The following is a 26,256-nucleotide window of genomic DNA, read 5'->3' as shown; positions in this document are numbered from 1 at the left end:
GGAGGGGAAAACCCAAAGCCCCCCCCATAAATCAAACATGCTATTTCTCATATGGTGAAGGTTTCCAGGATTAAATGCCAGCTAAATTCTAAAGCACACATTTACCAAACAGAACTTACACTAGGCAAAGGACACAGCCCAAGCCTTTACCTTGAACATCCAGTAAAGCTTTACAAATGTGTTTTGTATCCACCACAACACAAGACTTTGGAAACTCACTTTTGAGTGCTCTGGCCATCTTAACTTCCAGGCAAGGTGAAAAATAAGGTCAAGCCCACTCCCTGGAATGTCTTGTAACAGCTGTGCAATAGGCAGATAGCTACTGGATTGTGTTTTAGGGTACATCCCCAAATTTATTATACCATAGGCAATTTCAAATTATTTTCTTATGGCATAGTAACAAGCAAATAGTAACTGCTGATGTTAACCAAGAGTTCCAGCAGGATGATGGCGACTGGGGGTGGAATGATATGAAGGATGCTATGCCAAGGCCTATGGGACTCATAGCTCTTCTGTTCTCTCCCTTCATTCATCCATCCTCACCAGTTAATTTGATTTTAATGGCTGGACCAGGCTCTGTTTGTCTCTCACAAGAACGTGTGCTCCAGCTCCCCATGGATTGGGCAATCGAAAAGTAAACAACTACTTCTCACTTAGCAAGCTGAGTACTAATTTCCTCTTCCCAATGTCCCTTGTCCAGCTCCATCTATCAGGACCAAATCTTTTCAAGATTTACTCAGGCTCTCACAACAGATGGGAAGAGATCTTAGCTCTTAAGGACAAATTTCTTTCCTCCCTACCGTGCCTCAAAAGATGGGGTCAGGGTAAGTCCTATTTCTTACCTTAGTTTTCTGAGCTTCCTGCCTTTGCCAATATATTATGTGAACAACAAAGACTCTTGTATAAACAAACCCACATTTTCTCCTTGCTCTCGGTTCTGAGTAACTCCAGACTTTGTGAGGCAGGAGGCAGGTGCACAAAGCACAGGCGTTAAAAAGCTGCAGCGGTAATGGGGGAACAACAGGAACACAGGAGGCATATCAGTGCAGCTGCACTTTGTGTTCAGCAGACAAATCGACACCCCGTTGACACAAGCAGAGGGCAGGGGCCATGGGGTGGCCATGGTGCAAGGCAAAAGGAATTTACAAGGGGATTGTTGACCACTCTTAAAACCAGTCAACTCATTCTCGGCAGGAGTTGTGTTGTGCAAATGCAAGGCATTTTAATTCAGATAAGAAGCAAGCCTGAAATAACCTCCTCCCCCCTCAGTTGATATTCTCTAATATCCACAAAAAGATTCTGAATCCAAAGTTGGATGTGGAGATGTGGCTGACCAGCTGCTTAGCCCCAGTACTGCACCCCCCAGTCTCCATGGTATCACACTGATTACAGGAAGATGCTACTGATCCAAAAGCTGCAGCCTCCTATTTCTCTAGGGTGTTTGTAGGCACACTCAGGGAAAGAAGCTAACTTTTTCTGTGCTTATCTTCAGAAAAAAAAACAAGGTTACACTTTCCATTGATAAGAAAGACGCGTAATATTCTTTTGTGAACAGATTATGTATGAAATATTCACCTATCTGTATGCTTGGTAGCAAATTGTTTGCTTGGTAAACATGTAGACTGTCTCCAAAATATTCTTTATTTATAATTGAAAGGCTCCCCAAAACTATAACCATACAGTAAAGACTGAGTGAATAAGAAGACAGATGTTCTTGAAAGGTATCACCACAGCTGCACTAAAAATATTTAGTTTGATGAAATCTTCCATGTTAATCTCTATCTTCAGTTTTTAACATGAATGAAGGAAAGGGAAACAATAGCAGTCTTAATTCTGTTCTCCCTGAGTATGATTCTAGAAGAGTTACCATGAAGAGTTAAATATTATTTTCTGGTTCTAAGTCTCATGTATAAATCTCTCGTATATAATCTCTGGAAAAAGGGGTTGGTTAGTCATGAGCAATATCAAGGTGTAGTGAAGATATGTAGGGGAAAAATTAGAAGGGCGAAAGCCCAAGCAGAAATTAACTTGGCCACCACAGTTAAAGATAACAAGAGTTTTTTTCAGTGTATCAATGAAAAAAGGCAGGCTAGGGAAAATATAGGCCCACTGATGAATGAGGTGGGTGCCTTGGTGGTGGAAGACGCAGAGAAGGCGGAGCTGCTGAATGCTTTCTTTGCTTCAGTCTTCGCTGCCAAGGCCACCCTTCATGAATCCCAGACCCTGGAGACACAGGGGATGGTCTGCAGAGAGGAAGACTTTCCCTCTGTTGGAGAGGATTGGGTTAGAGACCACTTGGCCGAACTAGACATCCATAAGTCTATGGGCCTTGATGGGATGCACCTACAAGTGCTGAGAGAGCTGGCAGATGTTACTGCTGAACCACTCTCCATCATTTATGAAAGGTCATGGAGAACAGGAGAAGTGCCTGAGGACTGGAGAAAGGCAAATATCACTCCAGTCTACAAAAAGGGCAAGAAGGAGGACCCAAGAAAATACAGGCCAATTAGTCTCACCTCTGTCCCTGGGAAAATAATGGAACGACTTGTTCTGGATGTCATCTCCAAACATACTGAAGACAAAGAAGTTATCGGAAGTGGTCAACACGGATTTACCAAGGCTAATTCATGCTTGACCAATCTGATAGCCTTCTATGATGCTATAACTAGATGGCTGGATGAAGGGAGAGCAGCAGATGTTGTCTACCTTGACTTCAGCAATGCTTTTGACACTGTCTCCCACAACATCCTCATTAGAAAATTAAAGAAGTGTAGGCTAGATGAGGGGGCAGTGAGGTGGCTTGAGTCCTGGCTGTGTGACAGAGCTCAGAGGGTTGTCATTAATGGAGCAGGGTCAAGTTGGAGGCCTGTAACCAGCAGTGTCCCCCAGGGGTCAATACTCGGCCCAGTCCTGTTCAACATATTCATCAATGGATGAGGATGTCCCCTGGAAGAGGGGACAGAGTGTATCCTCAGCAAGTTTGCTGATGATACCTAACTGGGAGGGCTGGCCAACACTCCAGAGGGCTGTGCTGCCATCCAGCGTGACCTGGACAGGCTGGAGAGCTGGGCAGAGAAGAACCTAATGAGGTTCAACAAGGGCAAAAGTAAGGTCCTGCACCTGGGGAGGAAGAACCCCAGGCACCAGTATAGGTTAGGGGTGGATCTTCTGGAAAGTACTACAGAGGAAAAAGATCTGGGAGTCCTGGTGGATGGCAGGATCTCCATGAGCCAGCAATGGGCCCTTGTGGCCAAAAGGGCCAATGGAATCTTGTGCTGCATAAGGAGAAGTGTGGCCAGCAGGTCGAGGGAGGTCATTGTCCCCCTCTGCTCTGCACTGGGGAGGCCACAACTGGAATCCTGCATCCAGTTCTGGGCTCCCCAGTTCAAGAGAGACAGGGAACTGGTGGAGAGACCAAACATAGGGCAGCCAAGATGATTAAGGGATTAGAGCACCTCCCTTATGAGAAAAGGCTCAAAGAGCTGGGGCTCTTTAGCCTGGAGAAGACTGAGGGCAGACCTCATCTATGTGTACAAGTTCCTAAAGGGTGGGTTGAAGGATGATGGAGTCAGTCTCTTTTCCGTGGTTTCCAGCGATAGGACAAGGGGCAACGGGCACAAGTTGGAACATAAGAGGTTCCACTCAAATATGAGGAAGAACTTTTTTGGGGTGAGGGTGACGGAGCCCTGGAAGAGGCTGCCCAGGGAGGGTGTGGAGTCCCCTTCTCTGGAGATTTTCAAGACCCGCCTGGATGCTCCTGAGTGATGTGCTCTGGGCAACCCTGCTTTGGCAGGGGAGTTGGACTGGATGGGCTCTAGAGGTCCCTTCCAACTCTGTCAAATCTGTGTGAAATTCCTGTCACAGCACAGAGCACAAGTTGGGAGGATATAAAACCAGAGCCCCCATCAAATATTATTTATTGCATCATTTAGATTAATTAAGCTTTCTCATTGCTGTAGCACTACTGGACTGTTTTCTGCTTCTAGGTTGCAACAGGCACATACCTGACTGCTGACTTTTATCAACAGGCTATTGAATAACCACAGAAACACAACAAAAAACAAAAAATCCTGTCAAAAGCTGGCATGAAATTAAACCACTCAACGTAAAGCTGCTATGACATTATAATTCGTGTCGTAGAGACCTGTTCTACAGAAATTTCAGCTGCAGTGAACAAGCCCCTCTAGGCTTATGCATACAAAGCAGCTGTGTCACCTGGTAAGCTTACTGTATTAGGCTCATGAGGAAGAACTGAAACTCATATTTCGCCAGCTTTAAGCTAGAAGCCAAGGATAGTGTTCATTTTTCCCCACACACAGCTAAAAGCACATTCAGAACAAGGTAATGAAAGAAGCTAGTGATCTGAGAGCCATCCGCATGACTGCCTGCTGTGCAAAAATGCTTTAAAGGAGAAAGAAGGTGGGATGTGACATGGCGAGCAGGACTGCAAGTACGGTGCCTCAGAACAAAATGCACGAAAAAGAAAAATTAAAAGTGTCTACTGTAACATTTTTTGGTTTTGTTTCAGGGCAGTAAATTGGATTATTTCTTCTGAGATGATATATTGGCCCTTTAAGCCACAGGGAACCTGGGGGAACAGACCTTTGCCTCTAGAAAACAGAAACACTAGAAGAAAGTAAATCATTCCAGGGTTATTTTTGCCGGCCACCCCACTGCGAAATACTCTGGGAATGACAGCACCAGAAGTCTACAGAGTACAGCTTTTCTTTTTTTTTCTAACCAGCTAGGGCTGATAAGAGAAAAGAAGCCAATATTATTACCTGGCTCCTCTCTTCTAGAACCGTCTGACTGTTGTCTTCTCTTGAAAGGGAAAGACCAAGATGCTCTTAACTGACTTCTACATTAAAAACACTGGGAGACAGTATACCCCCAAAGTATCCTGAAGAAGGCTTTGCTACCTGTTTCTAAATTCTGTTGTTTATTATTAAATTCCTTAATAATAAAATAAAGAGGGAAAAAAAAAAAAAAATTCGCTACAGATTTGGGTGAGCTTACTTGAAACTAAAAGCCAAAAAAAACCCAAACCCAGCTGGAGCACAAGATATTTACAGGACCAAAAGAGGTAGGTGAGAACTGTTGTACTTTTAAGAGCAAAATGAAAAATGAAGACTACGCTCAAACTGAATCTGCCCTAGTATAAGGAAGGAGAGCAAACCCCCAATATTCTCAGCCAACCTGTCTCAATGGCATACACACCATGCCAGTTAAATCTACAGTTTTCCAACACAGTAACTGTAACCACGTGCCAAAGAAGATATATCCCAGAAATAAGTAATTGATCTAGAGATTCATAGACTCATAGAATCACTTCGGTTGGAAGAGACCTTTCACATCACCAAGTCCAATCATTAACCCAGTGCTACCAAGTTATCATTAAGCCATGTCGCTCAGCACCACATCTACGTGTCTTTTAAATACCTCCAGAGAAGGTGATTCAACCACTTCCCTGGGCAGCCTGTTAATGATGCTCTGATTCAACCACTTCCCTGGGCAGCCTGTTACGATGCTTGACAACCCTTTCAGTGAATACACTTTTTCTAATATTCAATCTAAACTTCCTCTGGCACAACTAGAGACCATTTCCTCTTGTCCTATGGCCTATTACTTGGGAGAAGAAACTGACCTCCACCTCGCTACCCCTTCCTTTCAGGGAGTTGGAGAGAGCCAGAAGGTCTCCCCTCAGCCTCCTTTTCTCCAGGCTCAACACCCCCAGTTCCCTCAGCCTCTCCTCATAAGTAAGATATCCTATTAAAAAAAAAAAAAACTCTTTTAAACATGGAGCTTCCAAATCCCATATTTTGGTTTCTGATGTTTTCTGAAAGCTCAAGACATCAAAATTATTAATTCACCACCAGACGCTTCAACACCAACATGAAAAATGCCTTGAAAAGCATGCGAGAATAAGGTCTCTCTTTATATCATATATAACTCTTGAGAATTCGTTCTACCAAAAAAGAACCCCCTTAGTTCAAGTACTTTGGCTTCAAACAATACACTGATCAATACAAATCACACACTGGGTTGGCTGCCTCCCTGTGAGCTTTCAACAGTCAAAAGGCAATTATTTAAACTACACTTTGGATTATCTATTAAATAACTGAAGATGACAAACTGTTTGGAGCGGGAGAAATCAACATCATAATGAAAATGCGTATCAAAAACTGCAGTGTCTCCCATATAGCATTTCACAACTGTCCAAATGCACTTTACATCATTATGGGGACTGTGGAATCTCTTTGTTGTTTTCACATAAGCTAACTTGCTCTTTATTAAACATTCCTATTAAGAAAGCCTGACATGTTTTAAACAAAATAAGCCCAGATACATATCTTTAAAAATTACCTTACTGATCCTTCCTATAACACTCAGATAATGAGCATGTGATTGTGCCACAGAAGGGAGATGAAGGAATATTTTGTATTTAACATTATATAAAACAGGGCCAGATCTGTATTGATATAATAAGTGGCTGATTTTTCCCCCCCCATTATATTAAAGTTGAAACAGGTAACAGTCATTCCTGCATGTAGAAAGGCAAAAAAATGCACACTTGGTATTTCATTCCAACCTACGACATCAAAGCTGCATTTTTATTTTTTTTTTTCACATGCACTTCTCTTTGGGGCATTTCCTTTGAGTTTTCAAGAACTGCCTACTTTTACACTACATATTAAATAAAAACTGAAAATCTGAACATATAAAGGAATCTATATTGAAACTATGACAGTGCGTGTGGATGGTGATAACTTCTAATTTTATATATATAAGAAGGCAAAAAAATATTCATCTATGCTATCTGTGGAGTTAGTCAAAAAGAGAGCATGATGTGACCAATATGAACAGCTTCAGGAGAACTTTAGTTAAAAAAGTGTACCTTCATTCAACCAAAACCAGTGAAATGTTAATAATTTTGACCAAAAATAGTGATTGTTTTGGACTATTTAGTTTTGTTTATGGTATTCACATTTTTCAATTAAATCTTTCTTCATGTCCTATGAGAAGCTGAGGGACTACACCTTTTTCTTCTTTTATTTTGATTTGAAGAAAAAGTTAAAATGAAATCGCAAGAAATATTTAATATTGTTGGCATAAAATAGAACATTTAAAATGTTTCACACAAAGCTCGTGCCTCACCTTACCAAATTAGTAGTCCATCAGCTGGACACCCATTTATGGTCAATGAATGTAAGTATTCTTGATATCTAGCTTAGGAAGAGATGACCCACACTACTGAAATACACTGTTTTTTCCAGTGATAATACAATTATAATAAATAAAATAAATAAATATAATAAATAAAATTTAGCAACATGGTTTAATGATGTTTTTTTTAATCAGAATTAGGTTGATGGTTGGACTAGATGATCTTAAAGGCCCTTTCCAACCGAGACAATTATAATTCTAATGAAGAGAGCCCATACATATGTTTAAATTGCAAACATCTGTAGCTTGGTGAAATGAAACATCATAAATGCAGTAGCAAACGTTACATCTGAGGAAACATTAACATCTTTCATCTGATGATATTGCAAATTGGGACAGACAAAGGTGCAATTCTGCCACCACTGTTGTGGTCTGGCACTAAAATAAACGTTCACATCCCCCCTCCCTAGACCAAACTTCCTTCTGTGGTAGAATGACCGGGCAGCAGCAGAGTGTCAGATCAGCTCATTGATTAAAAGGGGAAAAAAAACCACAGAGGATTTCTTGATGGGTTGTTTACCTTACTGTCACATCAACAGCATCAACCTACCCTCTGTGTCTGTACAGTTGCTGCACCTGAAAAAGTGGGAGCCCGCAGCTGGGAATTAGGGAGGAAAAGCTTTAAGCTAGATCAGGCTGAATTTACAGCAGTTTGCTAAGGCTAACTATGCATATTAATTTTAGCTACTTGGCAAGGAGAGGTTATCCAGAAAACGCTCAGAGAATTTTGATTCTCACAATACCAGGCTTTACAAAGCATCAGCTCAGGCTAATAATGTAAATAATTTCTATTTTGCCCTATTAACACTCTCCCTGTTTTGATTTGGTAACATTTTGGAGGCGTCTTATACCGAACAGGTAATTTCAAAGAGCTGGCAACAGAAAAGATGAGATTCGTGTCTTCTCCAAAAGGACAGGGAAAAAAAAAAAAAAAGAGACACTTTCTCCTGGAAACGTGAAGGGCAGGTCCCAGCATGCAAAAAAAACTAGATACAAAATCAAGAGTTGGTATGAGGGTAAGAGGAAGCTTGCCAGTAAGATATTGCCATTACGATATTAACACTCATTTCAAGATCTAAAATCAGGTTTTAATCTCCTGAGAAATTACAAGCATCACCTTAAATATTTTGGAAGGCAGCATAATTAACAAATAGCCAATAGCTTGTACAACAGAACAGTATTTCATTCTTTACATGCTCCAATACTTCCTACATTCATAAGGAAGGAGAGAGTTTGCCATACAAAAGCATTTAATCTCAGGCAGACCTTCTTGTAGCCAGCTGATACGTACAACAAACCAGTGCCCAGCTCTTCTGCACACTGGGACATTCATTCCCTGGCCTACATAGCTCAGTTCTGTTCTGGCTTGGTAATCTCTGAGAAACAATCCATTGGCTTTGGTCGGGATAAAACTCTAGCAGAAGTATTATGAATCGTTTTATTGACTCCTAATTATGTCTTTCCTAATTTAAAATTTTTCATACAAAAGATTAAGAAGTAATCAAATTGAGGAAACAATTGCAATGGAACGAGAGGTGTCTGTAGTGCTCCAAATGATTATGTTTATACAATCTTTAAAATGAGAATGAAAACTGTTTCATCACCAGCTGTGGGCAATTCACATTCCCAAATCATTGAAATCAAGACATTAAACTATCTTTTTTTAGAAATAACTTTTTTTTGTTTCTTTTTAGAAAGAAAGAAGAATTATTTTAATGCATTTAATTTGAATCAAACAGCACAGCAGATCTATCAGGAACTCCACTGATAACTACTGCGATCTAGTGGTAAACACCTAGGTAAGTGCATATCATGAAAACACCCAAGGAGGCTCTAACCTAAAGTCAAGCAGAATAATCAGCTTGAGGAGCAGGACTTGGTTTTATTCAGGAGCATCAGTTGTCATACCATAGTGGCTGTTTGGACTCATCTAGATGTAAAACTTGTCACCGAAGGGAAAATTTGCTGCACTGAATCATTTCTCACAAGAAAAAAACATCCCAAATTAATCTCATTTCATCTGCATACATAAAACCTCATGAGTTCGTGAGAAATTCCTTCTTTTTGTTAGTCCAGATTCCTGTCTCCAAAGTGAAAAAAATAATAAAATCTTACAGACCATATCTATTTCTCCAAATGTACACGTAGCTCGTTTCCTGTAGAGCCATGACCACAGTACCTTACCTTTATAAGCATTTTTTACTCCCCAGTCTTTTCATTTGTCTGTTTAGATGGAAAGCTCTTTGAGCAGCAGTACATTTCCACTCTGGTACAGTAAGAATTCTCAGGCCGTGTAAAGCAACAGGTCACCACAGCCCAGCGTCACCTCTGACACCGGCCAGCAGCAAACACCCAAGGAAAAAAACCCAAGACAAGTACATACACAGAATTACTGCTCCCTGCTGCCAGTAACCTGTAGAATGGGGATTTCTGAAGCTGAAGATGTAGGAAGCACAGACCACTGTGCTGAATATCCCACTGCACACAACCTCTACAAGCATCGCTTTCACCTGCACTAATCCATCACAAGCACATTCAACCTCTTCTTATGCTTATATTTTAGGCCCCCAAAACATCCCGTGGACTTCAATCACATAATGTAACTATGACATATCAAAAATACATGGGTTTATTTGTTTTTTTTAAACCACTTTCCTGATAATTTTACCACGTTGTCCTGCTGCTTTAATTCCAAGGAACAGTGAGAAAGCATTTTCTAATTATGTTCTCCCTCCCCACTATCATGTTTTTTCTTTCCTCTCTCCTTTTATGCATCTTTTTTTTTTTCCAGGGCAACAATCCAGTCTATTAGCTTCTCCTCCACCTCTGTAGAGAAGCTGTTATATATTCTTTCTTAGCCTCCTCTACATCTTTATTATTTCTACCCTGTGACCTGGGTGACCAGAACACTACAAGTCCACCATGGAATTGTCTAATGACACATGGAACACACAACCAATGCTGTAACTCAGGACAACTTTCAAGAAAAAACAGCCACCTTCACACCCACTTGCTAGGCACTAGGGATTTTAGCCCATACTGGATGTAATTCACCTTTATTCTGCTTTGCTTCGAAAAAAACCCAAACATACCATACACTAAATGGCCATATACCAGATGGACAGGATATTTTATGCAAAGCTGTTCAGCAAAATTCAACACAAAAGGCATGGGAAAGAGATATTGGAAGGATGAAGCACTAATACACTTAATTTTGGCATCTTTGTAGTGGTAAACATTAACACCAGAAACAGAAGACAGGCACACACAAATGCCAAAACATCTTATTTTGCGAAGTGAGTAGAAAGATGAAGAAATGATTTTAACTACATCAACTTCTAACAGCAACTAACACTTTCCATAGAAACCATGCAGAATTTAGAGGTGACAGCAAAAAGATGATCCCTTTCATTCCTTATGAATTCCATTTATCTCATGTTTGGTCCTCCCAAAGGCACCTTCCTTTGACAAAGTCCTACCTTTCAAGTAAATAAGAAAAAAATTGGATAACAAAGATAAAAGCTAACTGCTTATTCACTATGGACATGGGATTAGAGGAAAGCTGTATGTCCTGGTGATATATCTTCTAACCTCAGACTGCCACAACTTCTTACCACATTGACTAGTCAAGCAACACCATACCCATCTTCTCCTTCCTTTCAGTAATTTCTCATCTGCTTGTTCTTATATGTAAAACCTCAAAATACCCCTGGGTAGTAGCTCTGCATAAGAGAAAATGCCCAATATTCCTGTTTCATGGCTTTGATGTGGAATGCACTGATGCCAGTCCTCTTCCCCTTATTCTCCCTATCTGTAACTGCTTCATTTTTTCCAAGAAGTTCTGTTGGAGGAAACATACTTTAAGAGTCTACAAAAAAAGATAAGCAGGCAGAACGGTTCTGTTCTCCTCATGCAAAAAAAGCTCAGACATGGGAAATCTGCACCCTCCAGCTCCGTGTCACAACACCTCCTCGAATTGCTTAACTTTGATCCCTGTTATGAAACTGCCACAGCTACAATATTAGGTTCACATCATTGATGCATATACAGAATCAGCAGCTATTGAGTAGAGTTGTGCCATGAGAGGTGTGGGAACATACAAATCTTTCAGTATTTTCAGATATTAGAGTTTTGCTTTTCAGGTGCAGGAAGCCCATGGAGCACGGTACAGAGCAGGTCCAGGTCTTGCCCGTGTCCTGTCCTCCACAGGCTCCCTGCAGGACAGAAATCTCTCCACGATTCCACCTGTGGTTGCAGTTAAAAACAATACATGTGAAGCTCAACTTTTTTTGCTAAAATAATGCAGTCCCACAACAGCTGTTTTCTATGTCTCAAAACCCAGAAAGTTCGAATGGCTAGACCCCAAGGCTTTTCTCCTCCATAAGGGTGCAGAGCAGGATTACAAAAAGGGCTGAATTTTGTTTCCAGCATTCAGGAAATGGGATGAAAACCAGAACCTCTCATCTATCACGCTCTAAACTTCAGCAACATTCAACAGGAAGTATTTCGTGGACACTTCTCCTTAATTGTATGTTTTTCTGCACTAAAAATGTCACCTCCAATTAGCAGATGAGTTACTTTTTGTTCTAGCTGAACTAGTTCAGCCATACTTGTTCTTACTTTTACTCGACTATTCATCTCCGTGTGCTCGAAACAGTTCCAGTGCCTGGGACTGACTGTTCCACACCAAAACAAAAACCAGGTGATATTTGAGTTGTGGTCACACCACGGAGGCTGAGTAGTTAACAGAAGCATTTCATACTTCTCCTAACAGCTCACTGATGTTCATTTGCTCTCAAACTTTGCGCATGCATTTACAATTAAGCCATACAAAGGCTGTGGTTGAAAAGGAGCAGATGATACATTCTTCCTAGCATGTCTGAGCTGGCAGCAAGTACTGAATGTTATGATTTAATGAGGCTGTAGTTTCATTCAAAACAAGTACAGCTGACTGTGGTTAGCATCTGGCTTAAAAGAAAATTTCCACTTTTTTTTTTTTTTGTGTGTTCTATTACGTGGGGACAAGTTTAATGAAAATGAAGTCAAAACGGCGACTTGTACGTTAGTGAAGCTAAAGAGTGATTAAGATATGCAGTAAGTTAAAGGAAACATGGAGCTGTAGAACAGCTAAGCCATGAAATAACTCCTGGTAGTAATATAACTCAGACACGATTTTAAAGCAGACAGAAACTCCTGAGGCAGCAGGAAATAAATCAAAGGGGCTACAAGTTCAAAAGCTAACTCTGTATATATGATTCAGAGACTGCATGCTGTCAAGCATCAAGAGTACGCAGTATTTTTTTGCAATAATCTGGCCAAAGGGTTAACGTAATAAATGGTGACAAGCTCACACAGCCAATATGATGAGAAATACAGACTCAGGTTTGGCCTTAGATGCGTGCCTGCCACTCTCATTAGCGTCAGGCAGAACGAGACACATGTCTCTGCTGTCAGAATTTTGCTCACAGATGCTTACTATCAGAAAGTCTTCTGAATCTGTTTCCTTTATTACTATTCAGCCTTCCATCTCAGCAGGCATAACCAGATACAACAACTTCCTTAAGCTACTTCAAGAAGCTACTGTCTTCATTTATTTATACAATTATATTTGGCGGCTGTTTTAGTATGCTAGGGAGGTTGGCATCCTGAAACACAACATGAAGGGTTCTCTACTCAACTGAACTCTTAAGGGGAACTTGAGAGCCATGCATACATACTCAGCATATATTTGGACACTAAGCCATGACAGGATCAACACCTAGTTGTCAAGTGACCAACGTACATGTACGTGTCATGTCAAATAACAGGTGGGCACTACCATATGACAGGTACCCACCTGCTTATATGAAGGACAAGGGCCCCCATGTAACTACACGAGGTTAACAGCCCAGAGGTAAGGAGCTCTCTGTCACTACCTGACACTACACTGAGCCAGGAAGCTGCAAACTGGATAAGGAGAAAGGCGTCTTTGTCCCAACTGCTGCTCACGACACAGAAATACAGCTGTTGAGAGATTTTATTGTCTCCTTAGTTTTCCCAGGAACTTCTTCAGGAGTTCCATAACTACAGAGAATTCCTTTACAGAGGACAACAGAGGGGTGGTAGAGGGGAAATGATCTTTCCACCTCCTGACAATAAGTCCCTCAGCCCCGATAGGAATAGCATGTGACCATTTCACCTCAGCAAACTGTTACTGTTAGAACTCCACCTCCTGACAATAAGTCCCTCAGCCCCAATAGGAACAGCATGTGACCATTTCACCTCAGCAAACTCTGTTAGAATAACTTTTCTGAAGTCGCAGATGTTGACAGCAGAATTCAGAGAGGTAATAATGTCCAATGTAGTGGAAGTGGAATAAAGTCCAAGTGGAATAAACTTGCCAAAGTGCAAGTCAACAAGGCATTACTGAAGTCAAGGCAGGAGTGAGATTACTAGTAAAGAAAAATAATAACAACAACAAGACGTTTGACAACTAGTTGTTTGTGCCAGCAGGTAAGGTAACACCTTGCTGTTTCTACACAGTTTCTAGTATTCAAGGGTCTTGTTGGCTCAGTTCAATATTGCACCATACCAAGTACAGCAACTGACACAAAGCTGACAAAAAAACAACCCACAGAGAAAAAAAATCTGCTAAAAATATCTAAACTCTCCTACAAATACATATATGTTGTCTGTTCTCCTCTTAATTAAGTTGTCTTTGTTTCACGTGGCACGGTGCTTGTTAGCGCTGAGCACATTTTATTATATCCAAAAGTCTGCTCAACCCAGTGATGTGTGGGTGCACTACTATAAAGAGGGATTCCTCATGCTTTAAGCCTACGCTTTCCACTGTTAAAATAATTTGAAAGAAAGGCTTCTAATCACGAAGAGGCTGAAATACCGATGTAAGGAAAAAATTCTAATCTAATCCTCAGAAATGCACCCAAGTTTTTGAATAGCCATTGTCTCAATGCACAGAGAAAGAAGAGAACATTTCGTAATAAACTCTACTTTCCAAGGACTGCTAAGAGAAATATTTGCAGCACGAAACTTTTGGATGAAGCTATGTAATAAATATAAAATGAAGCTAGAACTGCAGGAGAGGAAATAAAACACCTGCAAATACAGCAGAGGGGAATCATGCGCCTAAAGAAGTGAGCATTCATTATAGATTCTGTAAAGATTTTCTTCTTTCTGTGGAAAAACAATGCTGTAAAAGGTCATACAAGCACAGAAACAAACTCGTGGTCCAAATTTTTATAAATAAAAATTTTATATGGTCCCCCAAAGAGACCACGGTAATCATTTAGTCTCACCTCCTGCCTAAAAACAGTCAATTTCATCACTCATTTGTGCATCAAAACTACAACTTGCTGTTGAAAAAAGTCTCTCTCTAGAGAGAAATCCATGCTTGACTGAAAGACTTCAAGAGATGGAAAACCAACCAACATTCCCTAGGTAAGTTGCAACTGTTATTACTCTCACTGACAAAAAGGTGAGACTTACTGCTAGTCCATTTGCCTGGATGTGGCTTCCAGAATCTCAGATCACCACGTGGCATTATCTAACAAGCCTCTGTTGGTAGAAATCTTCTTCCCTGTATATGGGGAAAGTATACGAATCACTTTCAATATTCACTTTGGGTAAACTTCATAGCTTGAGCTTTCCTAGTGTCTACTCATTCTGGCAGGTCTTTTCAAAGCATGTATTTTAAAATAGAACAACATATTTCACCAACAGCATCATAAACACTTGCACCAAAATCATACCACCTTGCTGTTTCTACACACTATTTCTAGTGTTCAAGGATCTCATCTCCTCACTTATTATCTCAACATGCTAAGTTTAAGTTCAGTTAAATCCCCATGACTTTCATTAATTTCCAAACAGTCCATTATTTTGATAAAGAAAAAAGCTTTTTTTTTCTTGGATATACAGCCTAAGAAATAATCTTAGGCTTTGAACCATGTTCAAACGTGCTCAGTGATTTAACTCATATGGTATCAAATGAGTAAAAGTCAAAGATAATGAGATGCCCTGTTTGCAGAACAAGCTCTAACAACCAGACTGCAAAAGGAATCCAAAATCTCAAAAGGAGGATCTGAAATCCCTGACCAATAGATGGAATCAACCTACACCATGCTAAGCACTGCCATATGGCAGCACCTCCAAGAGCCTGGCACAAGCACCTCCAAGCACTTTGAACCGCAGCCCAAAAGTCTCTCTGAAAAGCTTCTGTTACTCCAAAATACTACGCAGTGCTCAGTGTTTTCAAGTTAAACTCCAGCTACCAGAGAAGTCAGTAGAGAAGTACCAAGACAGAGCATTGGATTTCAATGACTATTTACAAGTTGACTTCTGAGTTTTCTAGGTAGATGTACCAGGAGACCAGAGGTCTCCATCCATGCTTTCCAGATGAAAGCCCTATACAGCATCTCTGCATTTCCTCCTCTTTTAACAACCACATGCTCCTGGGGACACGACTTTGGACTCTTTGGACTCTGATGCACTCAAAGTGGCTTGTTGAGTGCTCTTTCCCCACCAGAAGCTGGTGCTTCCTGTAAGGAAGTAGAACATATGGCTTTTAATTCCCTTAGACTGAGGAAAGTCTTCCTTCATTCTTTCCTTCTCCCTGTTTTAACAAGACAACAATTAAAATTGCATTTTGTGAAGTGTCAAGCTTCACAGTTGCTTTGCACCCTAAGTTCACTCACTGCTACAGCACTTGTAGTTGAATTCTCCTTCCTCTTTTTCAACAATCCTAAGGTTAAGGCAAGAACTGCCAAAGAAACTACAACTTCAGCTGCCTGGGGAACAAGCCAGAAGAGCACCCAATGCTGTGGTGAAGATGTGGATCAGAATTCTACACATCAGTGCTCAAAACACGTCTGTGCCATACGTTAGGCTTTCTGAAACTACGTTAGGAAGCGACAAAATGTAAGGTGAGCAACTGTATAACCCTTTGATTTAAGCCAACTTCAGGGAAGGCAGACTTACATGTATCTTTTTAAGGAAAGATTCATAGTTATAGAGATAAATATAGAATTACTTTTGGCAAAAATCGATTCATATTAGATTAATCTAACAATTTCCTTCACTATAACCCCCCCCCCCCCCCAGATTTAGTTTACCCAAAGACTTGCAAGATTTTTGTTAAAACTGGAAAGATGGGATGTAACACAAGAATTTAAACATGATGATATGATAATTGTGTTTAACTAGGAACTGTCATGAAGAGTTTCCTAGTGAGTTCTTGCATTTCTCCTACTGAATATTTTCCTTAATTACCATGGCCTTAAGAGAAGGTCTGCTTAAGTTGGCTATCATACAAACATAAAAGTTGTCCTTAGTATTCTAAGGAATACTTTGGAGTAACTGGAAATCATTGATGTTACAGGGAAATGGGATGAAATATAGTATTAAAAAAAAAATAAGTATCAGGTCATTAGGAGTAAAGCATCATAAATTCTTTTGATAAAATGAGAATTCATCAATCGGAAACATCAAAAGGGAACCAGATTTCAATAAACTGACGGTAAATATTTCTTTCTTTCCAACAGTTTCAAGATCATGAAAATCCCTTATAAATAGCCCTATGCACACACACAAAGTAAATACTTAAACTGGGGACTGAATCATCTCAGAGCTCTGCATAACACCCATTTTAAGTATAATGCATATTTTAAAAAGTAACAAAATTGCAAAAGGTATATTCTTTAAGAAATACTATAAAATTATATCCTCAGTCATAACTCATCCAGCCCTTTAATTTCCTCCCAAAGATAACAGTTATTTTGGTTGGTTTGACATCATTACCTATGTACAAAGAGCATACCCTGACGAACCCAATCTCGGTGCTTCAGCTGCATGACTAATAATCTCTTTGATACTCTTATTTTTAACTATCTAGTCACATAGGTACTGCAATATTCTTCATGCAGAAAATAAAATTGTATAGATAGACATGGAAAATAATGCAACCTTTTACAAGTAAGCTAAATGCTAAACATAGAATCATAGAATTGTCTAGGTTGAAAGGGACCTTGAAGATCATCTAGTCCAACCATCAACCTGATTAAAACCCATCACTAAAACATGTCTCTAAGCACTACGTCAACCTCTCTTTTAACCTGTCTATATTTCTGTACAATCTTTGCTTTACCAAGAAAAAAAAAACAGCACTGTAAATGTACAGCATGAAATGGAACTTACAGATACTAGGCATGGGTGATGACCACACAGTCAGTTTTGCAAAGAAACACAAACTATATCAAATTTTTGAAATTATACTTGTCTCTTCCATTACCCTTCCTCTATAAATCCCAAGAAATATTGGTATTTATAGGAAAATAACAACTCTAAGAAACAGAAGTGGGTTAAAAGTGCTTATAAACAAAGCTGGTATTTATCTATTGCTTATTTCAGTCGTTCCACAGAGGAATTGTTATAAGTGTTTTGTTTTAAAGATGATAAACAAAAAAACCACACGGAAGTATTTTGTCACTGATCCAACACAACTGGAAATATACACAGATGATAAACAATACACTGTATTTCTGACGAACCTACTTCTATTTTGTATTGTGCAGTATAGATTCTGTCACGGGAATGTACCAGTTAGATGTACTGTTGCTTTCTTATAGAATCATAGAATCATATAGGTTGGAAGGGACCTTCAGGATCATCTAGTCCAACCATCAACCTACCTCTGATAAAAACCATCACCAAACCATGTCTCTAAGCACTAGGTCAACCCGGCTTTTCAATCCCTCCAGGGATGGGGCCTCAACCCCTTCCCTGGGCAGCCCAGTCCAAGGCTTCAGAACCCTTTCCGGGTCAACATTTTCCTACTCTCCAATCTGAACCTCCCCTGGCACAACTTGAGGCCATTTCGTCTTGTCCCATCGCCTATTCCTTGGGAGAAGAGACCGACCCCCCCTGGCTACACCCTCCTTTCAGGGAGTTGGAGAGAGCCAGAAGGTCTCCCCTCAGCCTCCTTTTCTCCAGGCTCAACACCCCCAGCTCCCTCAGCCTCTCCTCAGGAGACTTGTGCTCCAGACCCCTCACCAGCTCCGTTGCCCTTCTCTAGACCCACTCCAGCCCCTCAAGGTCTTTTTTGTGGGAAGGGGCCCAAAACTGGACCCAGCCCTCGAGGTGGGGCCTCACCAGTGCCCAGGACAGGGGGACCATCACCTCCCGAGTCCTCCTCCCCACGCTGTTCCTGACACAGGCCAGGATGGTGGTGGTCTTCTTGGCCACCTGGGCACACTGCTGGCTCCTGTTCAGCCCACAGGCCACCAACACCCCCAGGTGCTGTCTGTGAACTGACTGAGGGTGCACTCGATCCCCTCGGCCAGATCATTGATAAAGATGTTCAAGAGAACGGGTCCCAGTCCCCAGCCCTGGGGACACCACTCGTGACCGGCCGCCAACTGGATTTGACTCCATTCCCCACCACTCTCTGGGCCCGGCCTCCAGCCAGTTTTTGACCAAGCAGAGAGTCCTCCCATCCAAGCCATGGGCAGCCAGTTTCTCCAGGAGGATCCTGGGGGAGACTGTATCAAAGGCCTTGCTAAAGTCCAGGTAAACAACAGCCACAGCCTTTCCCTCACCCACCAAGCGCTCACTTTGTCATAGAAGGAGATCAGGTTTGTCCAGCAGGACCTGCCCCTCCTGAACCCATGCTGGCTGGGCCTGGTCACCTGGGTAACCTTCCTGTGCCTCATAATGGCACTCAGGATGGTCTGTTCCATGGCCTTCCCAGGCACCGAGGTCACACTGACAGGCCTGGAGTTCCCTGGATCATCCTGCCGGCCCTTCTTGTGGATGGGTGTCACATTTGCTAGACACCAGTCGGCTGGGACCTCCCCAGTTTGCCAGGACTGCTGGGAAATGATGGAGAGTGGCTCAGTGGGCACTTCCACCAGCTCCCTCAGTGCCCTCGGGTGGATCCTATCTGGGCCCACAGACTTGTTTATATCCAGGTGCTGGAGCAGGTCCCTCACCACCTCCCTTTGGATCACGGGGGCTTCATTCTGCTCCCTGCCCCTGTCTGCTGGCTCAGGGCTCTGGGTACTCGGGGGACAACCTACTCTACTACTAAAGACTGAGGCAAAGAAGGCACCTCAGCCTTCTCCTCACCTTTGGTCACTGTTACCTCCCACATCCAATAGAGGATGGAGGCTCTCCCGAGTCCTCCTCTTGCTACTAATATATTTATAGAAATTCTTTTTATTGTTCTTAACATCCAAGGCCAGGTTCAGTTCAAGCTGGGCTTTGGCCTTTCTAATCTTTTCCCTACATAACTTTACTACACCTTTGTAATTTTCCTGAGTGGCCTGCCCCTTTTTCCAAAGGCCATAAACTCTCCTTTTTTCCCTGAGCTGTGACCCTCTCTCTTTGTTCAGGCCGGTCTTTCCCCTCGACGGCTCGCTTTATAGTGCACAGGGACGGCCTGTGCCTGAGCTTTTCAGACTTCCTCCTTGAAAAACGTCCAGCCTTCCTGGATTCCTTTGCCCTTCAGGGCTGCCTCCCAAGGGACTCTATCAAGCAGGTTCTGAACAGGCTAAAGTCTACCCTCTGGAAGTCCAAGGTGGAAGTTTTGATAACCCCCTTCCTTACCTCTCTAATTATTGAAAATTTGACCATCTCCTGGTCACTAAGCCCAAGATGGCCTCCGACCACCACAACTCCCACTAGTCCCTCTCTGTTTGTGAGCAGTGGGACAAGCAAGGCACCTCCCCTGGTAGGCTCACCTACCAGTTGTGTCAGGAAGATATCTTCCATACACTCGAGGAACCTCCTGGCCTGTTTGCTCTTTGCTGTGTTGTATTTCCAGCAGACGTCCGGTAGGTTGAAGTCCCCAACCAGAACAAGGGCTGGCGACTGAGAGACTTCAGCCAGCCACTTGTTAGGTTGAAGTCCCCAACCAGAACAAGGGCCGGCGACAGAGACTTCAGCCAGCCACTTGTAGAGTACCTCATCTGCCTCCTCATCCTGTCTATAGCAGACTCCCAGCACAAAATCCCCCTTGTTAGCCTTCCCCTTCATACTTACCCATAAACACTTGACTTTATCACCACTGGAATCTAGCTCTATACAGTCTATATAGTAGCTCTATACACTCCTTAACATACAGAGCAACCCCCCTGCCTCTCCTTCCTGAAGAGCTTATAGCCATCCATCGCATCATTCCAGTCATGACTGTCTGGAAATGGGTTAATTTTAGGAACTGTAAGTCTCCATCCTGCAGTCTGTCTGTCATATCACAATATGACTTGCACTTTGGTAACCTTAGATGCTCCTTCCTGAAGAGCTTATAGCCATCCATCGCATCATTCCAGTCATGACTGTCTGGAAATGGGTTAATTTTAGGAACTGTAAGTCTCCATCCTGCAGTCTGTCTGTCATATCACAATATGACTTGCACTTTGGTAACCTTAGATGAAGCAAAGCACAAACATCATGAGCCCTCTGGAACAGCGGCATGCCATCCAGCAGCACATGCAAAAAATATTGATGAAATCACCGAGCTGGTTACGAAATAATTAGAAGCTAAATATTGTTTGCGGAAATCACTGGAGAAATAGTTTACGTAATGGAGAAAGTCAATCAAATGGAATTGCTCATGGAAAATTTCTGATCAGAAAATAAAGAAAAAACAGGTCAAAGAAACCACTAGCAAAGAACTATTTACCAGTTCAAATCATCTCAATAGGAAAAGAACAGCAATTCCATCAGCTGCTGCTTGACTTGAAATGTTTTAGTCAATAGATGGCATCTACTACAATGTGTTAGAATAAAAAAAGATAAATAAAAAGGCCTAATTAGATTACATTGATCAATGCAAAGCTCTTCAAAATAGCTATAAGCAAATACATATGAATAGATGGCTTCCAATGAGACTTGTCAAGGGGAAAGCAGATGGCAACACGAAAGCCTTCAGATCTCCTGTAAAGCCACGCACTATGAAAGCTGTGAGAGGTTTATGATTCAGGTTTGGCAACCTTAGAAAATATTTTTAACTGGCAGTCACTTGAACAAAGATTACCATACAGAATTAAGCAATACTTTGCATGGTACCAGGATACTACAGATTTGTTTAAAAAATTTTTTTTTTTTTTTTTTTAACAGAAGCTTTGTCAATAATTAACAACATTTGAACTCTTGGAAAAAAAATACAGAAAAATACTAGGAAAAATACAGCTGCCTGGATGCTCTTCACTACGCTATCATGGCAAGCTTCTTCTGCTCTTGCAAAAACCATACCTGTGAGAACACAAACTCTTCCCTTCTTCTAAACAGATTGCCTCCCCGTAGCGAGGGCTTATTATCCAAAGCTGATCCTTGCCATATTTCTTTAAAAAGTAGCCCTGGTACTTTGCAACCCTGTTTCCTGGCTCAGGAAACAGAGCAACCCGCTAAACTACCAATGTAAATTTTTAATGCAGACTTAGACCCGTATAGTGTGGGGAAAAAAGAAAGACAAAGCAAAAGAAACTGATGATGAATAACACCCCGAAACCCAAATAAAATATGAGATAACAAGTTTGAAGCTAACTCAGGCTGAATGAGAATTTCCTCACCTGGAAATTACAGCTAAGAGGACATTTAGACTTGTATCTTCAACAAAACAAGAACAAAGCCAGGAAAGAGAGCTGCAAACATTGAGTCACGGGAAGGTCTCTTGGAGCGCCTCTATTTATCCAGGGGACAGAGGACTTCAGTTGTGTCCAAGGGTTTTTTGACTTTAGGCACCTAACTCAGGAGCCAGAATTTCAAGCACAGCCTGTCTAACCGACAGAGATTAAGACTTACAGGCTAATTAGTCAGAGAAGTTTGGTTTTAACACTCTGAGTTTACTGCAAATGCACACCAGGGCCACCACCAGGAGCAAACCATTCCATTCAGAAATCCCCCTCCCCAATTTTCTTGTTTTTATCAGTGGATTTGGGAAAGCATTATTTGGCATTTCAAGTCCAGAGTTCACTTTGCTTTCACATGCATGATAGCTCTGAAAACTCTTCATATTTTTTTTTTGCTAGAACTTGACCTGCATTTCCACTGCAGAGGAATATCATCTCCTAAGGTCCCGAGCAGCAGATTCTGTTCTTGCTGGAATCCCAGCAGATCTGAGGCTCAGCAGCATGCTTGTTCTCTCTCGCTGGCCAAAGACCAAAGTGAGAAGGGAGACAGTCCCACCGTCTCCTTGCAAGTAATTTCACAGCAACGGCCTCACTCTCAAAGCAGCCTCAAAGGCTGCTGTTCTGTGCCTGTGTTTCCAGCTCACATTTTGCCTTGGGGTCTGTGAGGATCCAGCTGTGTTTAGAAGAACCGAGCGCTCTCGTGCCTTGTCAAACTCCTGCAGCACCTCTCTTCATCTTCAGCTGGCAGACATGCCCCCTCCATGCAGAACAAGATCTCCTGTGATCCTGGAGGCTCTGCTATTCGGTGGCTGCCCGCCAGCCCACAGATGTGTATGCACATCAGCTTCAATTAGGTAACTTTCACCCTATTTTAGAACTGAGCATCTTCTGCTTGACCTTTTCCCACCCCTCAGTTTTTGCGGCTCACATTTTGCCTTTCTAAGCAACCCCTCAAGGCCTTAACCCTGAGCGAACCTCAGAAACTAATTAGAAAGAAAAGGTGAGCTCTCTCCATCCTTCTACCAACTGACTTCAGTTATCCTCTGTCTATTTTTTTTTCATCCTCCCTTTGGTTAGAAAACAGCGCGTCTGTTCGAAAAATACAGCTGCCTGGATGCTCTTCACTACGCTATCATGGCAAGCTTCTTCTGCTCTTGCAAAAACCATACCTGTGAGAACACAAACTCTTCCCTTCTTCTAAACAGATTGCCTCCCCGTAGCGAGGGCTTATTATCCAAAGCTGATCCTTGCCATATTTCTTTAAAAAGTAGCCCTGGTACTTTGCAACCCTGTTTCCTGGCTCAGGAAACAGAGCAACCTGCTAAACTACCAATGTAAATTTTTAATGCAGACTTAGACCCGTATAGTGTGGGAAAAAAGAAAGACAAAGCAAAAGAAACTGCTGATGAATAACACCCCGAAACCGAAATAAAATATGAGATAACGAGTTTGAAGCTAACTCAGGCTGAACGAGAATTTTCTCACAGCTAAGAGGACATTTAGACTTGTATCTTCAACAAAACAAGAACAAAGCCAGGAAAGAGAGCTGCAAACATTGAGTCACGGGAAGGTCTCTTGGAGCGCCTCTATTTATCCAGGGGACAGAGGACTTCAGTTGTGTCCAAGGGTTTTTTGACTTTAGGCACCTAACTCAGGAGCCAGAATTTCAAGCACAGCCTGTCTAACCGACAGAGATTAAGACTTACAGGCTAATTAGTCAGAGAAGTTTGGTTTTAACACCCTGAGTTTACTGCAAATGCACACCAGGGCCACCACCAGGAGCAAACCATTCCATTCAGAAATCCCCCTCCCCAATTTTCTTTTCTCATGTTTATCAGTGGATTTGGGAAAGCATTATTTGGCATTTCAAGTCCAGAGCTCACTTTGCTTTCACATGCATGATGGCTCTGAAAACTCTTCATATTTTTTTTGCTAGAACTTAACCTAGAAAGCATTATTTGGCATTTCAAGTCCAGAGTTCACTTTGCTTTCACATGCATGATAGCTCTGAAAACTCTTCATATTTTTTTTTTGCTAGAACTTGACCTGCATTTCCACTGCAGAGGAATATCATCTCCTAAGGTCTCAAGCAGCAGATTCTGTTCTTGCTGGAATCCCAGCAGATCTGAGGCTCAGCAGCATGCTTGTTCTCTCTCGCTGGCCAAAGACCAAAGTGAGAAGGGAGACAGTCCCACCGTCTCCTTGCAAGTAATTTCACAGCAACGGCCTCACTCTCAAAGCAGCCTCAAAGGCTGCTGTTCTGTGCCTGTGTTTCCAGCTCACATTTTGCCTTGGGGTCTGTGAGGATCCAGCTGTGTTTAGAAGAACCGAGCGCTCTCGTGCCTTGTCAAACTCCTGCAGCACCTCTCTTCATCTTCAGCTGGCAGACATGCCCCCTCCATGCAGAACAAGATCTCCTGTGATCCTGGAGGCTCTGCTATTCGGTGGCTGCCCGCCAGCCCACAGATGTGTATGCACATCAGCTTCAATTAGGTAACTTTCACCCTATTTTAGAACTGAGCATCTTCTGCTTGACCTTTTCCCACCCCTCAGTTTTTGCGGCTCACATTTTGCCTTTCTAAGCAACCCCTCAAGGCCTTAACCCTGAGCGAACCTCAGAAACTAATTAGAAAGAAAAGGTGAGCTCTCTCCATCCTTCTACCAACTGACTTCAGTTATCCCCTGTCTATTTTTTTTTCATCCTCCCTTTGGTTAGAAAACAGCGCGTCTGTTCGAGTTTTGATCCATTAGTTGGAAAATTAAGCAATTAAAGCAGGCAACATCTGTGGACAATGATTTGTCAAACACAGATTCAGCAAGCAAAGTGTAAATTGAAGCCAACTTCAAGGGCTGGAAGCTTACTATATCTTCAGGAAAAAATAGAAGAAAATAAAGAGAGAGAGAGAGAGAATGAGTCTTCACAGAACCTAAACCTCCTGGCAATTAGAAAGGGGAAGATATTTATAGGTGGGATGAAGAACAAAGGAAAAACCAATTTAGCAGCCTAGAAAGGGGATGATTTCAGAAGACTAATTTTATTTTAATTGCTGCAGAACAATGTATTCATTTAAGAAATATACCCTTACAGCAACAGTCTAGTGATTTGACTTTGTGTATGTCACTGAATTTAAGCTACATGCCACAAATCTTGTAGTACTCGACATTTAAAGGGGTTTTTGAGGAAAGAATACAACATTACTGGTGAACAATGATACTTCTTATAATCAAAGGTAATTGTGAAGGTGATTTTGTGTCATCTTGATTAAACAACAAGTTCACAGGCTACTGACTAGTTTCATTAAGGGCAAGTTTTATTTTATCTCCTGCAAAATTAAGAGAGTATTTTTAGAAAGAATTATCACTCCTCACTGATCTTATTAATGATTGTATCAATATTTGATTTTTTTTTTTTTTTATATCGGGAAGCCTCCTACACAAAATAATGCCAATATTGATCTGCTTTTAAGAAACAAGGAAGTGGCTAAAAATACCAACAGTAAATACCTACAGTATTAAATATACTGGTTCTGTGTTAATATGATAGTGCTACACATGTATTAAATTAATATTAAATATATTTGTTGTAAGTATAATCATAACCTGTGGTTTTGATGGTAAATATAAAAAGGTTTATCAGGTGACAGCTGAAAGATAATGATGATAATGCTCTATCAGACACAATTTACCAAGCACATCCCCTTATTGACAGAATATGTATAGGCTCACTAAAGGCATGTGAGAGGAATTTTCTCTGCAGCACAAGAGCAGAACAACAAGAGAGACATATTCTGAATAAGTTGCAACTCCTGCAACACATCTGATTTCAGCCCCTGTTCGAGGGGATTATATATTGTGGCAGCTCTTCTAGGGACATTCATGCATTTGCCACACAATAGAGGGACAGTGATTGCCCATCACCAACACCCAAATCACTGCTGAACCACACCAACATAACTCATTCTGGGATTCTGTGACACTATCAACAGGAAAATATCAAGAGCATTGCAGTGTTGTCTTCATTAAAAGAAAAAAAAAAAAAAGTACTGAATTATTTAGATGTTCAAGTCAATCTTCAAAAGTGCCTGCCTTTTGGGGAAGTTGAAGATTTTGGCTATCGTTTCCAGTTTAAAGTGTTCTGCATGGTAGACACATACTTTTTACATTACTTTTGTAAAATTACTTATGAGTTTGAGAGCTTGAAACCAATTCAATTTGGGCAGTAATTCCTACACCTCCCTGTATTTACCAGAATGTCCTTTTTCCTTTCCAATCAAACAGTTGATTAAAATTAAATTTTTTAACTTACTACTTCAGGTTCTGAGAGTAATTACATGTGCTGGAGGTGCAAGCCAAAAGTACAACTATCACATTCTTATTCCTTGCAAACGTATCACCTCCTCCATATCAT

The sequence above is a fragment of the Calidris pugnax genome, unplaced genomic scaffold (assembly GCF_001431845.1).
Source record: "Calidris pugnax isolate Ruff unplaced genomic scaffold, ASM143184v1 scaffold39, whole genome shotgun sequence".
NCBI lineage: Eukaryota > Metazoa > Chordata > Aves > Charadriiformes > Scolopacidae > Calidris > Calidris pugnax.
Note: the sequence above shows the minus strand (reverse complement) of the source record.